The 22,047-nt window shown below is 36.9% G+C and overlaps 1 protein-coding gene and 1 pseudogene across 1 annotated transcript in view; one reads left to right on the top strand and one right to left on the bottom strand.

Moving 5' to 3' along the window:
- Positions 1–22,047, bottom strand: part of CTNNA3 (catenin alpha 3) — a 1,757,578-nt gene that overhangs the window by 461,881 nt on the left and 1,273,650 nt on the right. The gene's annotated exons all lie outside the window — the stretch shown is intronic.
- LOC130022736 (60S ribosomal protein L37a-like) overlaps positions 1,953–22,047 on the top strand; it is a 32,599-nt pseudogene continuing 12,504 nt past the window's right edge.

The following is a 22,047-nucleotide window of genomic DNA, read 5'->3' on the forward strand; positions in this document are numbered from 1 at the left end:
ACCCAAAAAGCAAAAAAAAAAAAAAACATGAAAAAAAACAAAATCTGTCTCTTTGACACAAAGATTATTTGCGCTAAATATTTAAGAAATATCAGTCTTAGAAAAATATATTATATACTTACACTTATAGGGTAATCTCCCTTTGTCAGGCTGCCTCACTGCCTATTATAGAAGGAAGTGACAAATCTGCCTGTCAACTATACGCTCTCAATGTTTTGATTGACAATTTCCCATAATTTGGTATGGGGACCTCTTGTTTATCTGTATTAAAATGCTTCACTATCAGTTAATTTGTTCAAGTTTTTAACAAACATTAGAATGTATATTGCTTTTGAGATAATGTACATCCTGTACATGTTTTTATTTAATTAGAATAATTCTAAGAAAATTCATAGTTCACTTTTATAGATGAATACATATATGTTTGCAGAGATAAATGTATTTCTAAAATTTATAGTTCGTAATTTATGTTATTAATTTTTAGGAATTAAGTTCAACTTTATTCTATCTACCATGGTCCTCTAATCACTGATTTTAATTCTAGTTTTAAGATGGTGATTAAAACAGCTGCATTAGATAGCTATCTCAAATGTATGAAAGTATTAAAAATAAGTCCCAAATTAAGAAAACATCTGCATACAATTCAACAAATAAGGGGCAGATATACAATAGATACAAAGCATAAACAAGACTTGACAGTAAAACAAACAACCAAATCAATACCATCAAAATATAGGGCGAATCCCTGGTCAGAAGAGCAGTTCCCATACTTCTGCTGAAGGGCGCAAGGCCCTTGAGGGCATCATCAGATGTCTAATCAGGGCCAGAACCAGACACTGCTTATTAGAACACCAGGAACAGGGGAAAACAAAGGAACTCTGTTGTGTTAACAAAGGTTGACTGAAGACCAAGAAGATTGCCAATGATATGTAATGTGCATGAAAAAGACTATCAAAAAATGATCATTTGGAGTCTTAATAAACTCAGAAAGGCATTCAAAGACTAAATAAACTCAAAGATAGACAGATGGAATAGATTGAAATAACTCATTCAAATAGAAGGAGAAAAGAATATTCAACAGCATAATGGATAAAGATAAAAATCAAATCAGTGAATTTGCAGATACAGTAAGTAAACATTTTTTTTAAATTTTTTGGTGTGTTTGGGCTCCACCCAGTGATACTCAGAGGCAGCTCCTCGCAGTGTTCAGGAGTAACCCCCTCCTGGTGCTCAAAGAATCATATATGTATCGTGTATTTCAACCAGGGTTGGTGGGATGCAAGGCAAGTAGTGCCTTAGTCCCTGTATCATCTCCCTGGTCAAAACAAACTCTTTTACAAATACATGAATTAAATTTTTTATAAACAAAAATCTTTAGTCTGATCCCCAAAATTGGGATCAGAATGAAGTAGTTACACTTTTAAAAGATTTTATAGCACAGCAGTAGGGCATTCGCCTTACAAGCGGCCAACATGGCCGACCCGAGTTCGATTCCTCCGCCCCTCTCGGAGAGCCCGGCAAGCTACCGAGAGTATTCGATATGCCAGACACAGTAACAACAAAGTCTCCAATGGAGACGTTACTGGGCCCGCTCAAGCAAATCGACGATCAACGGGAGGGCCTTTACCTTTAGTTTTACCTATTTATTCAAATTAAACCAAGAAATAATTTGAAAATAAAAATGAAATTAGCCTGGCAAGCTAACCAGAGTATCTCGCCTGCATGGCAAAGCCTGGCAAGCTGCCCATGACATATTTGATATGCCAACCACAGTAACAACAAGTCTCATAATGGAGATGTTACTGGGCCCACTTGAGCAAATCAATGAACAATGGGAGGACAGTGACAGTGACAGTGATAGTAAATAGCTCCAGCAGAAAAGAATAGGCTACAAAAAAACAGAATGAGGCAACAATGAAGAAAATATAAACAATATTATTGACCATACTAAGATGAACAACCTCAGAATCCTAGTAATTCCAGAAGGAGAATCAAGATCAAAAGAGAGGAAAGGTTAGTTGAAGAAATATTAGGTGAGAAATCAATCTGAAGAGGGAGACCACTAATTCAAGAGAACCCAAGAGTGTCAATCAAAGTAAACTAAAACAGGAAAACATCAAGATAACACTGTAAACTGGGAAGAATGAAAGACAGAGACAGACTTCTCAAAGATGCAAGAGAGAACCAAAACTTCACATAAAAGAGGGCTGGGGTTGGGGAGGTGGGGGAAGGGAAGATTCAGAGCAGAATACTCAGGTGAAACTCTAGAAGCAAGAAGAGAATGGAAAAAATATATACAAAGTACTGAATAAAAGGAACTTCCAATCAAGTATCATCTACACAGTGAAATGACCACTCAGAGTTGAAGTGATAAAACAGTTTCAAATAGTAACTCAGGATTCATGTAGAATCTAAAACAACTCTGGCAGTGAGGTGAATGGCATCATCACTTAATCACTTAACTTCCCGTTAGTCGTCGATTTGCTCGAGCGGGCGCCAGTAACGTCTCCATTTGTCCCTGTCACGTGCTAGTGTAGCCCAATGGCATCTGTTCGCTCCGGGAACATGAAGGGCCTCAAACCGATAGTTCATGATCTTCACGAAGAAGTCTGACCATCTGGTAGGTGGGCGGCCACGCGGTCTCTTGACATCCCGTGGAATCCAATCAGTAACAGCTCTAGTCCAACGGTCGTCTTTAAATCTCATTACGTGACCAGCCCATCTGATTTTCGACACCTTGGCAAATGAGACAGCGACCCTGATCCTTGATCGTCGACGGATGTCAGAACTCCAGATTCTTTCTCTCATTTGAGTGAAACGTGATATTCCAAGCATAGCTCTTTCTATTCTTCTCTGGGAGACCTGAATGGCGTTCTCATCTTGTTTGCGTAGGGCCCAGGTCTCTGAGGCATATGTTAATGCAGGAAGAACAGTGGAATCAAAGAGATGTGCCCGGAGCCGGAGGTTCTTCGTCCTCTTAGCTATTTCTTCGACGTTCTTGAAGGCGTTCCAAGCCGCTCTCTTCCTCCTGCGCAGCTCGGGTGCCAGGTCATTTGTCATGTTGACCTCTCGACCTAGGTACACATAGCTGTTGCATTCGGAGATGGTCGTTCCGTTGAGAGCGAATGGGGCATCAGGAACAAGGCTGTTTCTCATAAACATTGTCTTCCTATGATTCAACTGTAGTCCTACCTTTCCACACTCACGCTCAAAGTCGGCCAGCATTTGTGCTGCTTGGCTGATAAATACCCATCTTCTGGAATTGTCGTACCATATTTGATAGGGTTCAAATATGGTAACACCTACAAGGGTGATTAGAGGTCACCCCAAAAGCCTCTATCCCTCTCGGAAAGACTGGCAAGCTACCGAGAGTATTCCGCCCGCACGGAAGAGCCTGGCAAGCTATCCGCTGTGTATTCGATATGCCAAAACCAGTAACTACAACTGGTCTCATTCACCTGACCCTGAAGGCTTCACCGACATGGCAGCACTGAGAAGGATGAGAAAGGAGAGGCCGACAAAATCTCAAGGCCGACCTAGGCTGCCACAACGAAGGAAGACAAAAATGATCGTCTGTACTTTCAATGCACGTACGCTAGCATCAGATGCATCCATCGAGGACCTGATGGTACAAGCGCGAATGATCAAGTATGACATCATTGGTCTGACCGAGACAAGAAGGCACGAATCTCACCATGCCGTTTTCGACACTGGAGAAGAATTGTTCCTCGGAACATGCGATAAAAGAGGTGTCAGAGGTGTCGGTGTCCTTGGCAACACAAACTTGGCCAAGAGCATTGATTCATTCGAATGCCTAACAACCAGAATCGGACGTTTACATTTGAATAGATGTGGCTCACTGCCTGCATTTTCTATCTTCATTGTCTACGCACCAACATCTCATTATGATGAAATAGAAATCGAGAAGTTCTACATGGAGCTAGAGAAGTTCTATAAAGAAGACCACACCTTCTACAAGATCATTGTGGGTGATTTTAATGCCAAGATAGGACCGAGAAGATCAGCTGAAGAACTTCACATCGGGACCCATGGCCTAGAATGGAATGAACAGGGTGAGAGACTGTCAGAGTTCATCATGTCGACCAAGACCATCCATGGTAACTCACAGTTCCAGAAGGCAGAATCTAAACGATGGACATGGGAGTCTCCCGGTGGACGATTCCACAACGAAATAGACGACATCATATTCAATCGACGGTTTTGCCTGACTGATGTCGCTATTGTCCCAAAATTTCGAACGGGATAGGACCACCGTCTCCTTCGTGCAAAATTCTACTTCACAGAGCGGGGAGAAAGGGCTGTAAAGTTCAAAAAGAGAACTCCCAGAATGACCACCAACTGGGAACTCTTTGGTACTATTGCGGCAACATGGGAAGATGCCATTGACGAGGAATACGATCGACTGGTTCAGCACCTCCATGAATGTGCGAGGAACGCCAAGAGAGAGATAGCCACAAAAAGTCGCCTATCTTCAAAAACTCTTGAGCTAATTCGCCAGCGTGGTTTGGCGCATGCCTCAGGCAACCGCAAGCTAACGTCAGAGCTTGCAAAGCAGTGCAGAGATGCGATCAAGGAAGACCTCAAAGAGAGAAGAGCAGAAGTACTGGTAGATGCGGCAGAAGCCGGGAAAAGTATTCGTAAGGCCCGCCTGTCCTTCGCCAACTATAAGACCAAGATGACTGCCCTCCGACGTCCTGATGGATCCATCACATCCTCCAGAACGGCAATGGAGAAGATTTTCCATGACTTCTACTCAAATCTCTTCGATAGCCATGTCCACTTGCCAACATACCAAATTCCACAGGATGGGTATGTTGTTCCCAACATTCTCCCCTCCGAAATCCGACACGCCATTTCGTCGGTAAAGAAACAAACAGCACCCGGCCCAGACAAGGTCAGACCTGTACACCTGAAGAACCTGCCGTCAGTACTCATCAATACACTGGCTCGGCTCTTCACTCGCTACCTGTCTGAATGCAAGGTTCCGTCCCAATGGAAAACCAGCAGGACCGTACTACTGTTCAAGAAGGGAGACATCCATGACATTGGCAACTATCGCCCGATCTGCCTATTGTCTGTCATCTACAAGTTGTTCACTCGAGTCATCCTGAATAGGATTGGCAGAACATTAGATGAAGGACAACCATGCGAGCAAGCAGGGTTCCGCAAAGGATTCAGCACCATCGACCATATCCACACGGTAACCAAGCTCATTGAGGTTTCTCGGGAGTTCAAGATGCCGCTCTGCTTAACGTTCATTGATTTAAAGAAGGCCTTTGATTCTGTTGAGACGGAAGCGGTCATTGAAGCCCTAGCCAATCAGGGCATTCAAGCCCAATACATCAGGATCCTCCGTGAGCTGTATTGCAGATTCACTACCAGGATCTCACCATTCTACAAAGAATGGCATCATAAAAAGCAAAATAAACAGCCCAAGAATGCAAACTCCTCATATACAATTGGTAACAAATTCCCTTAGATTCATAATTTCTCTAAAGCACAATCTCTAAATTTAACTACCCTCCCAACCCCCCAACCCCCTCATAAAAGTGGCACATAGTGGCTAAGTGGATTAGGAAGAAAAAAAAAATAAACACCTTCCAATGCTTAGAATAGATATAGTTAAATTCTCATAATAGTTAAAGGCTAAACAAACGAACAAAAAAGTTTGGAAACGATGAACACAAGGATAAAAGCAGACTAAAAAATGCAGGGATGACCATTCTTATATCAGACAAAATAGAATTCAAGATAAAGACACTGTAGTAGCACTGAAGTGCTGTCCTCCTGTTGTTCATCAATTTGCTCGAGCGGGCACCAGTAACGTCCCCATTGTGAGACATGTTGCTACTGTTTTTGGCATATTGAATATGCCACGAGAAGCTTTCCAGGCTCTGACGTGCGGGTAGGATACTCTTGGTAGCTTGCCAGGCTCTCCAAGAGGGACAGAGGAATTGAACCCGGGTCAGTCACATGCAAGGCAAATGCCCTACCTGCCGTGCTGTCACTGCAGCCCAAGATAAAGACATAAAGATAAAAATTACATACTGGTTAGGAGATCAATATTTCAAAAGAATGTAACTCTTAACATATATGTACCAAATGAAGAGGCAGAATAGTTTATAAAATAACTGCTAATAGATGTACTACAGAACAATCAAACATACAAACACTGTTCTCCCGTTGTACATCGATTTGCTTGAGCAGGCCCAGTAATGTCTCCATTGTGAGACTTCTTGTTACTGTGTTTGGCATATTGAATACTCTCGGTAGCTTGCCAGGCTCTTCGAAACGGGCAGAGGAATTGACCCCGGCTTGGTCAGGCTGCGCACAAGGCAAACGCCCTACCGAAGTGATATGCAAATGGAAATACATTAATAGTGAGGTTTTATTACTCTATTCTTGCATAACAATACAGGTTTATATCAGAAAAAATTAAAAAGTTCAAATCAATAACCAAACCTCACATGATGAGAGAAAGTAAAGGAACAAATGAATGCCAGTGTAAATAGAAGGAAAAAAATACAAAATACAAAAAAAAATCAATGATGTATAAATCAAGAATACAACACAATGGATCAATAAAACCAAAATCTGTTTGTTTTTTTAAAAAAATGACAAAACTGGCAAACTCTTAGCTAAACTCATGAAATAGAGAGAAAGTAAAAATAAATTATATTTTAAATAAAAAGGGATAAATTACAGTAGATACCTCATACTAGTGAGAATTGCATATATGAAAACCATGGGAATGTGGTAAGAAAGAACTTGAATTCACTGTTGGTGGCGATGTGATCTCATTCAGCTTCTATAGGAAGCAGTATACAGATTTCTCAAAAAAGTAAGAACAGGAATTCCATCTGACCCAATGATTCCATTTTGCAGCACCTACCCCCCAAATGCAAAAACATTTATTGGAAACAATAGATTCACACCAATTTTCACTACAGCTTGAGTACAATATTCAGGTAGATATTACAATAGCCAGGATGCTGAAACAATCTAAATATCAACAACAGATTAACGGATGAAGAAGTTGAAATATACACAATAAAATATTATTATGCAAAAAAGAGGAAATTATACAATTTACCACAATGTGTACAGATATATACAGTTTACCACAATGCTTAGCATGGTGCCCTCAAATTCTATGGGAGGAGGAATAGCACAGTGGGTAGGGCATTTGCCTGGAATGCGGCCGACCCGGTCAGCCCAGGTTCTATTCCTCCGCCCCTCTCAGAGAGCCTGCCAAGCTACCAAGACTATCTCACCCACATGGCAAAGCCTGGCAAGTTACCCGTGACGTATTCAGTATACCAAACACAGTAATAACACGTCTCACGATAGAGATGTTACAGGGCCCACTCGAGCAAATCGATGAACAATGGGAGGACAGTGCTACAGTGCTATGCTAAGCAAAATAAGGCAGAGGGAGAGGGGGGAGGACAAATACTGAATGATCTCATGCTTTTATGGAATATATAAACAAGAGATTAGATGATGGTGGATAATGCAAACGCTGATCATTTGAACACAAAACTACCAAATTGTGGGGGGAGGAAGGAAAGATGACCAAAAATCAAAAGATATGAACACAGTGATAGAGAGTCATGAGCAGCTTGATGATGGTCAATGCATTAACTTTGTATACTGACCATGACGACCATCCTGTTATTCGTCGATTGCCTCGAGCAGGCCCCAGTAACGTCTCCTTCATCCTAGCCCTGAGATTATATTCAAGGCTCTTTAGGAGAATGAGACCCATCATTGTTACTGGTATTTGGCATATTGGGTACACCACGGGGAGTTTGCCAGACTCTGCCATGTGGGCAGGTTACATTCAGTAGCTTGCCAGTTTGTCCAAAGTAGGAATGAGAAGATAAGATAAGACAAACTTTGTATACCACACCATGAATTTCAACCCTTTTCTAACTACCTAGACAATAATAAATAAAAGATCTTTAATGGGGAAAGATGCATAGGCACTTTCCAGAAGAAGATAGATGAATGGTAGACATATACAAAGTGGTCATTCACTAATTATCAGGGAAATTTAAATCAAAACAATGCGATATTATCTCACTCTGGTGAGAAAGGCATAGATCAAAAAGACTGGGGACAGCCAACGTTGGCAGTTTCACCGTTCATGGGAACATTCTCTGGAGCAGCCTCTGTGAAAAGCTCTATTGCCATTATTCAAATAAGTAAGAAGAGAGCTCCCTTATGACTTAGTGGCCTTTACCTTGTGAACAAAAACATTAATTCAAAAGAACTTATACACACCTCTGTTCATTGCAACACTTAGTACAATAGCCAGGATATGATAACAACTCAAATATACAATTATGATGAATGGATAGATAAGTTGTGATATATCTGTGTATATATATGTACACACACATTTTACATATACATATAAAAAGAGGGCTGGAGCGATAGCATAGTGGGTAAGGCGTTTGCCTTGCAAGCAGCCAATATGGCCGACCCAAGTTTGAATCCTCTGCCCCTCTTGGAGAGCCCGGCAAGCTACCGAGAGTATCTCGCCCGCACGGCAAAGCCTGGCAAGCTCCCCGTGACATATTCAATATGCCAAACTCAGTAACAACAAGTCTTATGATGGAGATGTTACTGGGCCCGCCCGAGCAAATCGATGAACAATGGGAGGACCATGACCGTGACTGTGACCGTGACCGTATAAAAAGAAGTTTAACTAGTTGGCTGCAACATGGATGGAACTAAAGAGATATTAAGTAATACATCACAGCAAGAAAGAAAATACTGAACGACTACAGTCATCTGTGGCATATAGAAAGAAAGAAAGAAAGAAAGAAAGAAAGAAAGAAAGAAAGAAAGAAAGAAAGAAAGAAGAAAATCAACAGTACTTCACACTGTCACATGGTTCCTCCCACTGTTCATCGATTTTTGCTCGAGAGGGCCCAGTAACATCTCCATTTTTGAGACTTGTTGTTACTGTGTTTGGCATATGGAATATCGTATATGTTCTAGGTAGCTTGCCAGGCTTTGCCCTGTGGGCAAGATACTCTCAGTAGCTTGCTGGGCTCTCTGAGAGCGGGCAGAGGAATCGAACCTGGCTCGGCCGGGCTGACTGTGCGCACAGCCAATGCCCTACCGCTGTGCTATCAACAGTACTTAACGATTTTAAATGCTCGGATTTCAAAATTTAGGTTATAAGCAGTGGGAGGGTGATGGAAAGGGAATGAAGAGGTGATCTAGATGTAACAGGGACAGTGGTGGAGGGTCTTAGACACTTTGGTGATGGTAAGGTGAAGTCACTTTGGGTATCAATATCATAAATATTAGTAGTATAGTAACACTGTTACCAAAATCATAGTAACAACTTTTAAAGGTTCAACAGCGTGTCACTTTTAAAGCACAAGTCTCCAAATTAACATTAATTTAACTCCAGTTTCACCTTCTCTTAAGAATATTATCTTGAGTACTAAAGCTCAGCAATGGCAGGTAATCTGTAAAGATTCACATTTTTCCATAATCTTGCCTAAAAAAAATCTTTCATTTTGCTACAAATATCCTTCTCCCACCATGCTTGTCCCACCCACCTTGTCCTACAAAAATGTTCATGTTATGAAGACATCTCTACTCTTTCACTTGCTGGACAAGCTATTTCTCTATTTTTGATGGAGAAAATTAAAAATATATCCAAATTTATATGGGTGAATTAGACAATGGGAAAGTGAAACATTGGTTTGAAATATTTTAAAAATAATTTTAAAGATAGTACAAAAGACTGATAAACAATTATATAGCTTACAGCACTTTAAGTTTCATGTTACTTCTAACTGGGCATGAAATATCACTTATAAAGAGATACTTGTAATTCTCTAAAATTCATACAGACAGATAAAGCAGTGTTAATATTCTGATTCTGCACAGAGTCCGCTCTAGCCAGAGCTGGAGGGAATTTAATACATTGCAGAGCCATCACTGAGAATACTTCCTAGATGAGGTAATTAACAAGTGAAGTTTAATGTCTCAGCTATTTAGCTATTCTGGTACAGAAGCAAAATCTAGGTTACTGCATATTAGGCTGCCCTTATTTTGACAAAAATAAAGGAAGAAGAAAAAAATGTAAACCAAATTTTAGGTTTTCTTATCCAGTGCATGTTTTATTCCATTGGTTCTCTAAATCTGAACTTTTAGAGTCCCCCCCCCCATTCCTTCTTTTTCCCATTGGCCAATAGCCTATTAACATCTAATATAAAAGTTCTGAGCAAAAAGGTAACTTTGAGGATATTACCAGATTGAACATCAGGACTGTCAGCATGAACAGACAGTACTGAGCAATTCTCCCATCTTATGCAATAAAAGGATTTAATCCCTGCACATCAGAAGCTAATGTTAGAGTCTCTACTGCTTGACACTCCTATAAAAACACTAAGTGTTCATTAGGTATTATTCCTATTTGTAGTTTAAAAAAAAAACAGCGTCCTAGATTTTGGCTATGAAATCTATAATTTGGGTCAGAACGATAAGAAATATCACTAGCCTAATTCCATCTTTTAAGAATCAGATAAACATACAGTGGATCAGAACCCCAAGGAAAAATCATAAATAATCTAGAAAATTACAATACAAATTTAAAAACTGAAGAACAAAGAGTTGTGTATAAACTGGCAAGTTTTATTTAAAATTTTTTCTGAAATAATCCATGTTTTTCAACTAATTTTTAATATGTAACATCACAATTAAAAAAGTTAATTAAGAAGATAAGACTCTTATTGGATATATGACTTAGCAAAGTTCATGTTGAATTCATTTACGTTGTTCCTTCTGTTGGAATTTAAAATTCTCTTATACTTTGTTCTCAAATGCAAAAGAAAATTAGTTTAAAAACTTAAAAATAAAAGCTTTCACAGAAAACAATCCATGAGATTATTTTTCTTTTTTCACTAATCATTGTTTCAAGGAACCTTTTAAAATATAGTATTTCATAAGAAGTCCACAAAGTTAGCAGTAAATCTATGCTGCGATTTTTTTTAAGGTGTTGGGGGTGGGGTTGGAGGCGGGGGATTAAATTCAAGGCTTCCCACGTGAAAAGCAAATGCTCTACTACTCAACCACTAAACTACAACCTTGGCCCTTCAAGTTGTGATTTTAGACGTTCAAATTGAACAAAATACTGTGGCTCCACCTGTGTGTTTAAGACAACATGTAGGGCTAGGAGATAATCCAGTGACTAAGGTGCCTACCTTGCAAATTTGATCCTATGTGTTATTGAATGTGCCATGAGTTATCCTGTCTGTGCAAGCAAACTCTGTTGCCTGTGATCCCTGGCACTGCAAGCAATTCCTGGCTGCATCACAGTCAGCACTGTAACAGAAGGCTGGAGCCCCTAGCAAAAATCAAAGCTATAAAGTTGTATGAACTCAGCCTTCCAGTGAGCACGTGTCAGCGTCATAACCAAAGAAGCACGACTCTTGATAAGCATCACCAGCCATGAAAAAGCATCAGAACCGAACCTGAAGAACTGCTAGTCACTTTAATACCACCGAACAGAGGCAATAGAAGTGGGTGAAAACTACAAGTAACTAAAAACCATGTCATTTTTTAAAATAAAGAACAAAATTTATATGCATTTTTTCCCCCAGGGAAATCAAAATTCTTCCTTTAAAAACATTTTCTGGGCCGGAGTAATATCACAGCAATTAGGGCATTTGCCTGGCACACAGCCAACCCAGGTTCAATTCCCAGCATCCTCCGAGCACCTCCAGGAGTAATTTCTGAGTGCAAAGCCAGGAGTAACTTCTATGTATCGTGAGGTGCGACCCAAAAAGCAAAATAAATAAATAAATAATAAAAAATATTTTAGTCACCTTAATTTGCAATTTTAGAATGCCACTGAAAACATTTCTGCAATTCAACACCACACCTGAGTATCGCTCCACTGTGGTCTTTGGGAACTCCATCACTCCACCATCTCTATTGCCTCCACCATTGTCTCAGGGTCCCTTACCACTCACTTTACCCCCTAACCTCTACTGCCACTGGCATGGTAGGTAAGTTCTAAAGTCTGTTGTTTTTGGCCTTTTCTTATTCTTCTCTTCCCTACCAGAATCACCAGTTTCATTACTGAGTTCATTTTTAAATGAATTTTGGACATTGCACTTCAGAAACCTTTTATTATTATTATTATTATTATATTTTTGCAATCTCCATATTCAGCTATATTGTCATGTATGGGTTTGCTACCCACAGTTTAAGAACTTAGGCTCTAGAAGATTCTTTAATGAATCTTACTCACAAATATCTTGCAAACACTGTTCTCAATATTTCCAGCATTGACCACTTTTCTCTGAAAGAGTTTTTTCTAATTTTATATATCCTTATGGTGATATCTGAATTTCTAACTTTAATCTGAACACATGAACTGAATCTAAAATATTGATCAATAAAAATTGGTTTGTGTATTGAAATCTTTCTAATATTTAAACATTTGTCTAATAAGAAATATCGAATCAGGCAGAAATAATCACAATTTACTAAAATTTATTTTAAAAGTATTAAAATTAGTACGTGAAATTGTCATGAATTCAAATTTTAAGAGAACAGTTATAAAGGTTTTCACTTTAATTATAAGTTGGGCATCCACATGAAAGTGACATATGTTGTTGATGACATGTATAAATATAAGTAGTCCCAGTTTATGGAATCCAATGAAAAAGCTGCCCAATTAAAGTGTAAAAAAAAATTCTTTCAAAAAAATTTTCTGTGATGCATATAGAAATGCTATCATCAATTCGGTAATGTCAAATAACAAATCACTGAATAGCTGTAAAGCACGTTAGAGAAATGAAATCACTCTTCAACATATACAATGGGTTTGGCAGAGATAGGTCAGGAAATGACAGTAACAAAACTATGACTCTCAAAGAAATTCCTTCTCTAAAAATCCACTTGCTCTCCTATAACTACAGAGGTTTATGGATTTATGTCATAATAAAATTTTAACTGCAGCTGTTGATTGAAATAACAACTACCAGTGAGTTCGTGTTGTAATGAAAACTAACAATTAGTGAACATGAAGATTATAATTTAATGGAATATTATGAAATAATTTAAAATCTTGCAAAATAATTCCCATAAAACGATGCTTATGTGATACTTCTAAATGAAAAATAAACAGGCAAAACATCTAATAAAATAGTAACTTTGTTTTAAAATAAAGTTATTTATATTTTATATATTTAGTAAAACTCAGGGAAAAAATCTAAATTTCTAATAGCAATTTTCTAACTCCTACAAAGAGTTCAGGTAGGCTTTATAAGATATCCAGAGTAACCTTTAGCAAACATACTATGTTAGCTAAGTTGATCAAATTCGGATGGTCCTTTAGGAAACCTATAGACTTCAACTGTTTGTTTGTTGTTTGCTTTGGTGTTGTCCAAAGCAAACAACAAACAAACATAATGATATTTTGTTGGATTTTGTGGAGTGATAGCATAGCCGTAGGACATTTATTTGCCTTGCATGCTGCTGGCCTGGCCGACCGAGGTTCAATTCCTCCTCTCGGAGAGCCTGGCAAGCTACTGAGAGTATCTCGTCCGCAGGACAAAGCCTGGCAAGCTACCCATGACGTATTTGATATGCCAAGCACAGTAACAAGTCTCACAATGGAGACGTCACTGGGCCCGCTCGAGCAAATTGATGAACAATGGGAGGACAGTGGACAGTGGACTTTATTTTTTAAAGTTGATTCTGTATTTATTGTAAGTTCTTTGAAGATTGTAGGAGTAATGCTGGGTAATTTTTCTGTCAAAATTGTAAGTCTATGTTCAGCAGCCCTAATGTCTCCCATTAATAAGACCTGAGATAACTTGATGAATTGTGAATATCACTACTAGAGTACCAAATATAGTTTTACTATCTCATGTAATTTACATGCATTATCTTAATAGGTCTCTTCTTTTATACATATATAACTTTATGCATTCTTCCGTCATTTGCAAACAAGGCAAATAAAATTCATGGCCTTTTGACGTGGGTATCTGCGTTCAAACTAGATTCAATTCAAAAATTAAGTAGGACAATTATAACTTCCTTTTTAAAACATATATATATATATATTTCCTAATTTTGTGTAAGTTTTTAGCTCATGCAGAGACTTCTGAAGTAAAACTTGGCATGGATAGCAGTAAATATTTCCAACTGTTACAATAACTACATGGGATCACTGCAATCTATCCACAAGGTATTATAGCCAGAAGAAAACTTGCCAAGATTCAAACATGATGAAAGACAGAAGCTCAGGGAATAAACTTCTACATAATAAAGATCACAGTAGGGGAAGCTAGTGGAGGTGCTATAATGAGCCTAACGATAATAAAATCAGAAAGAAAGGTAACATGACAGCAAAAACTGATGACAATAATGAGAGAAGAACTGCATTTGTTGTTTTTTTTACACAACCCTTTTTGTGGTGGATTGCTTATTGTTTTGGGGGGTTGTTGTGTTTTTTTTTAATCTTTTCATAGTTTTGTTGGTTTACTATGTGAACAATAAAATAAAAAAATGCATTTTTATTCTGGATTTGAATTTTTTAAAAAAATGCAAAAAGACCAGCTGATCCATAGAACTTACTTGCTTGAGATCCAAACATCCTCTGTCAGACCATCTCATCAAACCATGTTGAACAAATTCAGTGTTATTATCTCAGTAACCTTGCCTAGAAGGCCATTGCTTGCATTTAAGCATCTCTGCATGAAAAACAGATTCACAACATCTGTTCTGATTTTGTTTTTCTTTTAATTTTCGTTTTGCTGCCTTTGCCATTCTATTTCCTTTTCCAATCATGTTTGTTGAGCTGCAAATAGTAATTTTCTCTCATATCCGTGTTCTTTATTTCACTCTATTTTTAAGGCTAAAGCTTAAGTTTACCTATGAAATAATGATTTAAGGCACTGTAATTACACTTGCTCTCTTCTTCCAATTTTGGAAAATTGGCATAAGCTTTATTTTCGTATAGTATTATCCACACCAATAAAACACCCGAGTTAAAATTGAATGTGAATATTTTCTCAAAGCAATGTGATCTTGGATTATAATTTATTTTCCTTCTCTGAATCTAGATGTCTTTTGCATCTTTTGCTGTTAATAATTTCTCAACATTTTCAAAAGAAATTGGTGAGTTACATCAAAATAATTTTAATTAAAAATACATGAAGTATAAAATATTATAACACAAATAATACTCGCTATACTTGTGTTGACAGTCAAGAGTATGTAATTTTAAACATAAGGCACCCCACTGTTCTATCATAAAATCTCTAAATGTCAACTATTATAAATAATGATCAAGTCAAAATGCAGAAGTTGTTTGCTTGTTATCCTGTGACACTACAAATATATGCTATCATTTGGGGGGAAAATGCTATTTGAATACCAATATTATCATGCTTTCAATGAATGCATCATATGTGATAAACTAAGCTTGATCATTTTCCAATGGAGTTTTCTCTATATTGACTTATGACATAATAACACATATTAAAAGTTTATCTATTTGGTATTAGCAGAAGTATGATTAAATGCGAGGGATTGAATTCAGGCCCCACACATGCCAGGCAAATTAATCAAGAATTACATTTTATATGATCATATTTGAATCATTTGCTGCTAGATACCAAGAAAATACCAAAACATATTTTTCCTAATAGTAGTAATGATATTTCTATGCTCCAACTAACCTAGGTTTATACCACTTGTTTATATATAATTTATGTCAACATTATACTAATTAAATGAGTAGAGTTTGAATATTAATGCCTTAATATAACAATTCTTTATAATAACTGTAAAGAAAATTAAAACCCTAAAAACATACATATGCAAACTCAAAAACACATGTATATGTGCTTTTTATAGCCAATTTTCTAAGAGCAAAAAACTTTTTAGAAGAAAAATAAATATAAACAGAAAGGGATAAAATAACTAATCATAAAGTAGTTATGATTATTAAGATATTATGACTATTAATATAAATCAATGTTCTTTAAGTTTGTCTTATATTTGTATTATGGGGACCAAGCAAAAAAGGTAACTACATAATCTGTAATATTATTAGATCACGAGTAATTTTTTTTCCACATTGATCTAGAAATTTAAAAATCCAAAATTTAGTAGTTTCATTCCTTTCTCTTCAAATTACATAGACTCCTCTAACTATAAAATCTTCTCATCCTCTGTTCATTGGGTTGAATAATTTTATTTACCGAGATCTTTAATAGAGATCTTATTTTATGTCCTTTTTTTTCAAGTTGTGAAGCTACTCTTCTAATAGCTTTAAATAAGTTCACACTACTCTTTGAATTCCCTAATGCACTCTCCTCTTTTAATAGATTAGATGGTGTGCCGTTTCCCTTTATCAATAACCTAAGTGTGGAGACATCAGGGATTCCTACATATAATCTTCAAACTTTAAGAGTATTCTGCTTCTGAAAGCTGGAATTTTCATTCTTCTAAGCCCAAAGTCATGTGAGAACACAGACAATCAAAAGAACACAAAGAAACACTTAAATTCAAATAATTTTTGTATTAAAGAGAATTTGGTCATTAAAAACCTGTCTTATGCTTTTTACTTTGCTCTTTTTAGTTCCATAGTTTAGAAGAGGTGGTATTACTAAACATTAATTTAGTCATTAATGATATGGATTTTATAAGATTTACTGAAGACTACTAAAAATTAAGTAAACATATGTATAATGGCATAAACGGTTCGCTCGCACGGCAGAGCCTGGCAAGCTCCCCGTGACGTATTCGATATGCCAAACACAGTAACAACAAAGTCTCCAATGGAGACGTTACTGAGTCCACTCGAGCAAATCTATGATCAACGGGAGGGCCTTTACTTACTTACTTACTATGCAAGTTCATCTCTAGTTGTTTTTTTGTCCTGGAGGGAGGGGCACACCCAACTTTTCTCAGGATTAATTTCTGACTCTGTGCTCAAGGACTCCCAGTGATCAGCTCAAGGGACCCTCTAGAGAGTTGCAAATAAAATCCATTTTAGGCTTGTGAAAGACAAGCACCCTACCAATTCACCATATCTCTAGCTTTGCAAGTTCATCTCGAACAATTAACTTTCTTTTTCATTCTATTGGTAAATAGAAGAGTTTAATCTATACCTATACTTACCTTCACTGTATTACTGTCATCCCGTTATTCATCGATTTGCTCGAGTGGACACCAGTAATGTCTGCTAATGTCTGCATTTGTCCGGGCCCTGAGATTTCAGCAGCGTCTCCTTACTCGTCCTTCCTAACAAAGCCATATTGGAGGATCTTTCAGCATTAGGGGAATGAGACACATAATTGTTACTGTTTTGGGCATATCAAATATGCCACATGAGTTTGCCAGGCTCTGCTGTGTGGGCAGGATACTCTCGGAAGCTTCTCAGGTTCCCTGAGAAGGAAAACTACACTATAAGAGGTCATGTGTCCACCTATGTGGCCGCAGACTTCTAAGAGCTTTGTTGTATAGTCTCCGAATCTTGGCCCTTGATGGGATTTCATGGCATTGGGGCAGGTTGTGGGTGTGACTGCCTAGCTACTGGAAAATGGTTGATCTGGGTGGAGGAAGCCCAGTCCTGATCCGAGCATTATATCCAAACAAAACCATTCCTAATAAAAGTTTTATATTTCTAAAATTATAAGATCACAAATTCCATATATAATTAAATGACTAATGTAATCAAACTAGTTAGCATATGACCTAATAATTCTTTGTTAGTGTGATCAAAAGACCTGAAATATACTTTCTTAATATTTTTCCCATGCTCATTTCCATATGATTAGTATAGTAATCATGCACGCATGTTAAAATTCTGGACTCTACCCATCCTAACTGTATCGATGTACACTTTGATCAATATTTCTTTATTTTATCCCACTGGAACTCTTCTTCAGAAAACCAATTTTTCTTTTGAGTGTCTATATTTTATTTTACATTTTTAACATATAAGCTCTACATATAGTGAAATTATTTTTTTCTCAGCTCATTACACTTAAAACAATATCCTCTAGGTTTATCCGTGTTGCCACAGATGGATAGATACTCTTCTTTTTCTCACAGTTGAATATTATTTCATTTTATGCATGTGAATTTTGTTTATCCAGACATTTGTCAAAGAACATTAGGATTATTTTCATATCTTGGTTATTGTGAATTATGCAGTGAACACAGGAAAACCAGTATCTCTTCAAAACTTTGTTTGCTTTAAATAAATATGGAGAAGTAGAATTATTGGACCAAATCTAACTTAAAAATTTTAAAGTTTTTGAGACACTTCATATCATTTCCTGTAATAGCTATACTAATTTACATACTGGCCACAAGACTACTAAGAGTTCCTCTTCTCCACATCCTCACCAATACTTCTATTGTTTTTTTTCCTTTTGACAGACATTCTAATATGTGTGAGGTGTTGATTCACAGTGGTTTTGATCTACATTTCCTGGTTAGTTAGTGATGTCAACTTTTTGTTTTTCTGTATACTTATGGTCATCTCTTTTTACGTCTCATGCTTGACGTGGAACCTAGTACCTCCATATGCAAGGAATGTACTCTACACTGTTTCATACACTTGATCCATATATGGCTACTTTTGATAGGAATTTCCCAATCTTTTTGCCCATTCAATAATCTGGTTTCTTACTATTGAATTGCATTCCTTATATGCAGACGGACCAGAGCGAAAGCATTTGCCAAGAATGTTTTCATTAATCAAGAACGAAAGTCGGAGGTTCGAAGACGATCAGATACCGTCGTAGTTCCGACCATAAACGATGCCGACTGGCGATGCGGCGGCGTTATTCCCATGACCCGCCAGGCAGCTTCTGGGAAACCAAAGTCTTTGGGTTCCGGGGGGAGTATGGTTGCAAAGCTGAAACTTAAAGGAATTGACGGAAGGGCACCACCAGGAGTGGAGCCTGCGGCTTAATTTGACTCAACACGGGAAACCTCACCCGGCCCAGACACGGACAGGATTGACAGATTGATAGCTCTTTCTCGATTCCGTGGGTGGTGGTGCATGGCCGTTCTTAGTTGGTGGAGCGATTTGTCTGGTTAATTCCTTATATATTTTATATATTTATACTATCAGACATATATTGTTTACAAATATTTTTTTACTATTCTGCTCATTATGTCTTTAATCTATTGATCTTTTTTTTGCTATACAGATGTTTTAATTTTTATTCAATTCCATTTTTTTAAAAAAAATTGTTATTTTGCCTGGCTTTTGGTTTTATATCCAAAAAGTCAAACTAGTATTAGAAAATTTTCCCTATCATTTTCTACTTTTTATTGATTTCAAGAGTGAGAACTTTCAAAATGGGAAAACAAAATGTATAAATCAATAGTTTATTATGTTTAAAAGTACCCTTAAAAAGAACTAGAAAATCATAAAAAATAGTAACTGATCTCATATCACACTAATATTAAATAACTCAGAAAAGCTTGGCTGATAAATACATTGGATACGTTATATCAAAATGAAATTTTTTTAAAAAATAAAAGGAAAATAAGGATACTATAAAATCAGTAGGCATTTAAAGAGACCTTACTTAATGTAATTATTTTAATTTTTAATATCAAAACTATTGGCTAGGTTCATAGTTTTTTTTATATTTTTTTATCTGCTTGTCTTCCTGCTAGTCTATGTGTTTCTAAAGAGAAAACAGTTTAATTTAACCATTCTCTGAGAACCAAGTATCTGATCAGGAGTATTGTTAAGTATAAAATAAATGTTATTTTAAAAAATGAACAAACATAACCTTTACATTGGCATTTTCTTATATTTTTGAATATAAGTTGAAAACTATGTCTAATTACTGATAGGACACATTATTGATTAACAAGAACCAATACATCTGAAATGTTATTTCAGGATATAAAATCTTTCATTTATATACTAAGTACATTATTATTTGGTTTCTACTGTATGTTGAGAATTTTGTTAAATTTAAAGCAAACTAATAATATTTAAAAGGTCATGACGTCTTGAATGTAAAGTTTGGATTTGAGTGGGAAAATGCTGGGAATATATGAGAATAATTTTAAGAATTACTCCCATTTGACTTCCAAACAAGGTTTTAAAAAATGAGTCCATGTAGTCTAATCATATGGAGAATTTAAATAACGGTGTTTAAGAGAAAGAAAATAGAAATGGACAATTTTGATTCAATTCATTATTTCCATTATATACACTCAACACTATCTAACGCATATCTAAAAACTGTATTTCAGCAGCATTTACAACTATGAATTCAGAACTACAAGTTAAAACTAGTTCATGCACATAAAAAAATTGTAGGATAAATACTTAGCCTTGATAATAATGAGAGTAATTAATGAAACTCTTTGAACATTACTACTTTTTTTAGATGATCTCTAGTATTTTAAAGAACGTTTTCTATTCTTTAAATAGTCATTTAAATACCTGGCACTAGGCATATGTTCATTTTATGCTAACAGAACACACTAAAAACTGTCATTTATGTTAAAAACTATTTTCACTCATTCTAGATACCTTCTAACACTTTTAATTTAATGAAATCTCCACTATGTGAACAATTCTGATATTTTCAAATGGAAACTTTCATTCTTCAAATATAGAATTACATTTATTTGAACATTTATTTCTCTTCAAAAAGAATATGCCATCAACTACTCATGAAACAGTAGTAACCCCCCAAAAAAAGAAAGTAAAAAGAAACAGTAGTCCCACAACAGTGGGGGCACCTGATCATTTTTGTTGGCATCAAGATGGTACAGCAGGGACGGGAGGAAAAATAAAAGGTTAAATAGCGAAGATCATCTTCAGTATCCTTTTTCATTTCACTGTATAATGTCTCGTCTTTCAGATCTCAAATTTTAACTATTCTTTAGCGACCCAGAGTATACTATCTAGGCCTGCCATAAAGATCCCCTTGATATATAAATATTCCTGCCATTCCCCATATATACTTTCCATATTACTCTTACTCTAGTGTAAAATCGCCCTTGGCAATCAACGTTTGGATTAAAGAAATTCAAACTCAAATGTCAATGACTGCAATTTAGATGTCTAACGACTACATTAAATATTTTACAAGAACAGTGTGGTAATCTAGCTAAGAATGAATAATTCACAGACTAGAATAGCAGAAATTTTTAAAATACTTTCCTTTGTACTACTTATTGTATGAAATACATGGTTCATAGTGGTTGTATCTTGAAACATTAGACCAAAATACCGAGGACAAACCAGGAGAAATAATATAAGGACAAGAAAATAGTACAGTATAAGAGATAAAAAAAAATGCATAACCAAACTCAATCTTTTTGTTTGTTTGTTTGTTTTGCTTTTTTGTGCCACACCTGGCCGATGGTCAGGGGTTACTCCTGGCTCTGCACTCAGGAATTATCCCTGGCAGTTCTCAGGGGACCATATGGGATGCTATTAATCGAACCCGGTTGGCCGCGTGCAAGGCAAATGCCCTACCTGCTGTGCTCCGGGCCCCAAACTTAATCTTGAGGAGTTCATTTGAGAACATGTTAGAAAATCTCAAAGGATTACTCTGATATTAGGAAAACTCAAAGGATTGTTTTCTTAGCAATTAAACTACACACACATAGTAGGTTTTCTTCTTGCTATGTTTATTAGAAAGACACCTGTTAACAAAATGATAGATATTGTTCTCTTTTAAGCTTGAATCAGTCACATTCATTCCAAAATTTAAATATGTGACATATAAAGGGCTGGAGCGACAGCACAGTGGTAGGGCGTTTGCCTTGCACGACCCGAGTTCGATTCCTCCGCCCCTCTCGGAGAGCCCGGCAAGCTACCGAGAGTATCTCGCCCGCATGGCAGAGCCTGGCAAGCTCCCCGTGACGTATTCGATATGCCAAACAGAGTAACAAGAAGTCTCACGATGGAAATGTTACTGGGCCCGCTGGAACAAATCGATGAACAAGTGAAGGACTGTGACCGTGACCGTGACATATAAA

This window comes from Sorex fumeus, unplaced genomic scaffold (assembly GCF_029834395.1).
Source record: "Sorex fumeus unplaced genomic scaffold, SorFum_2.1 ptg000020l, whole genome shotgun sequence".
Classification (NCBI taxonomy): Eukaryota; Metazoa; Chordata; class Mammalia; order Eulipotyphla; family Soricidae; genus Sorex; species Sorex fumeus.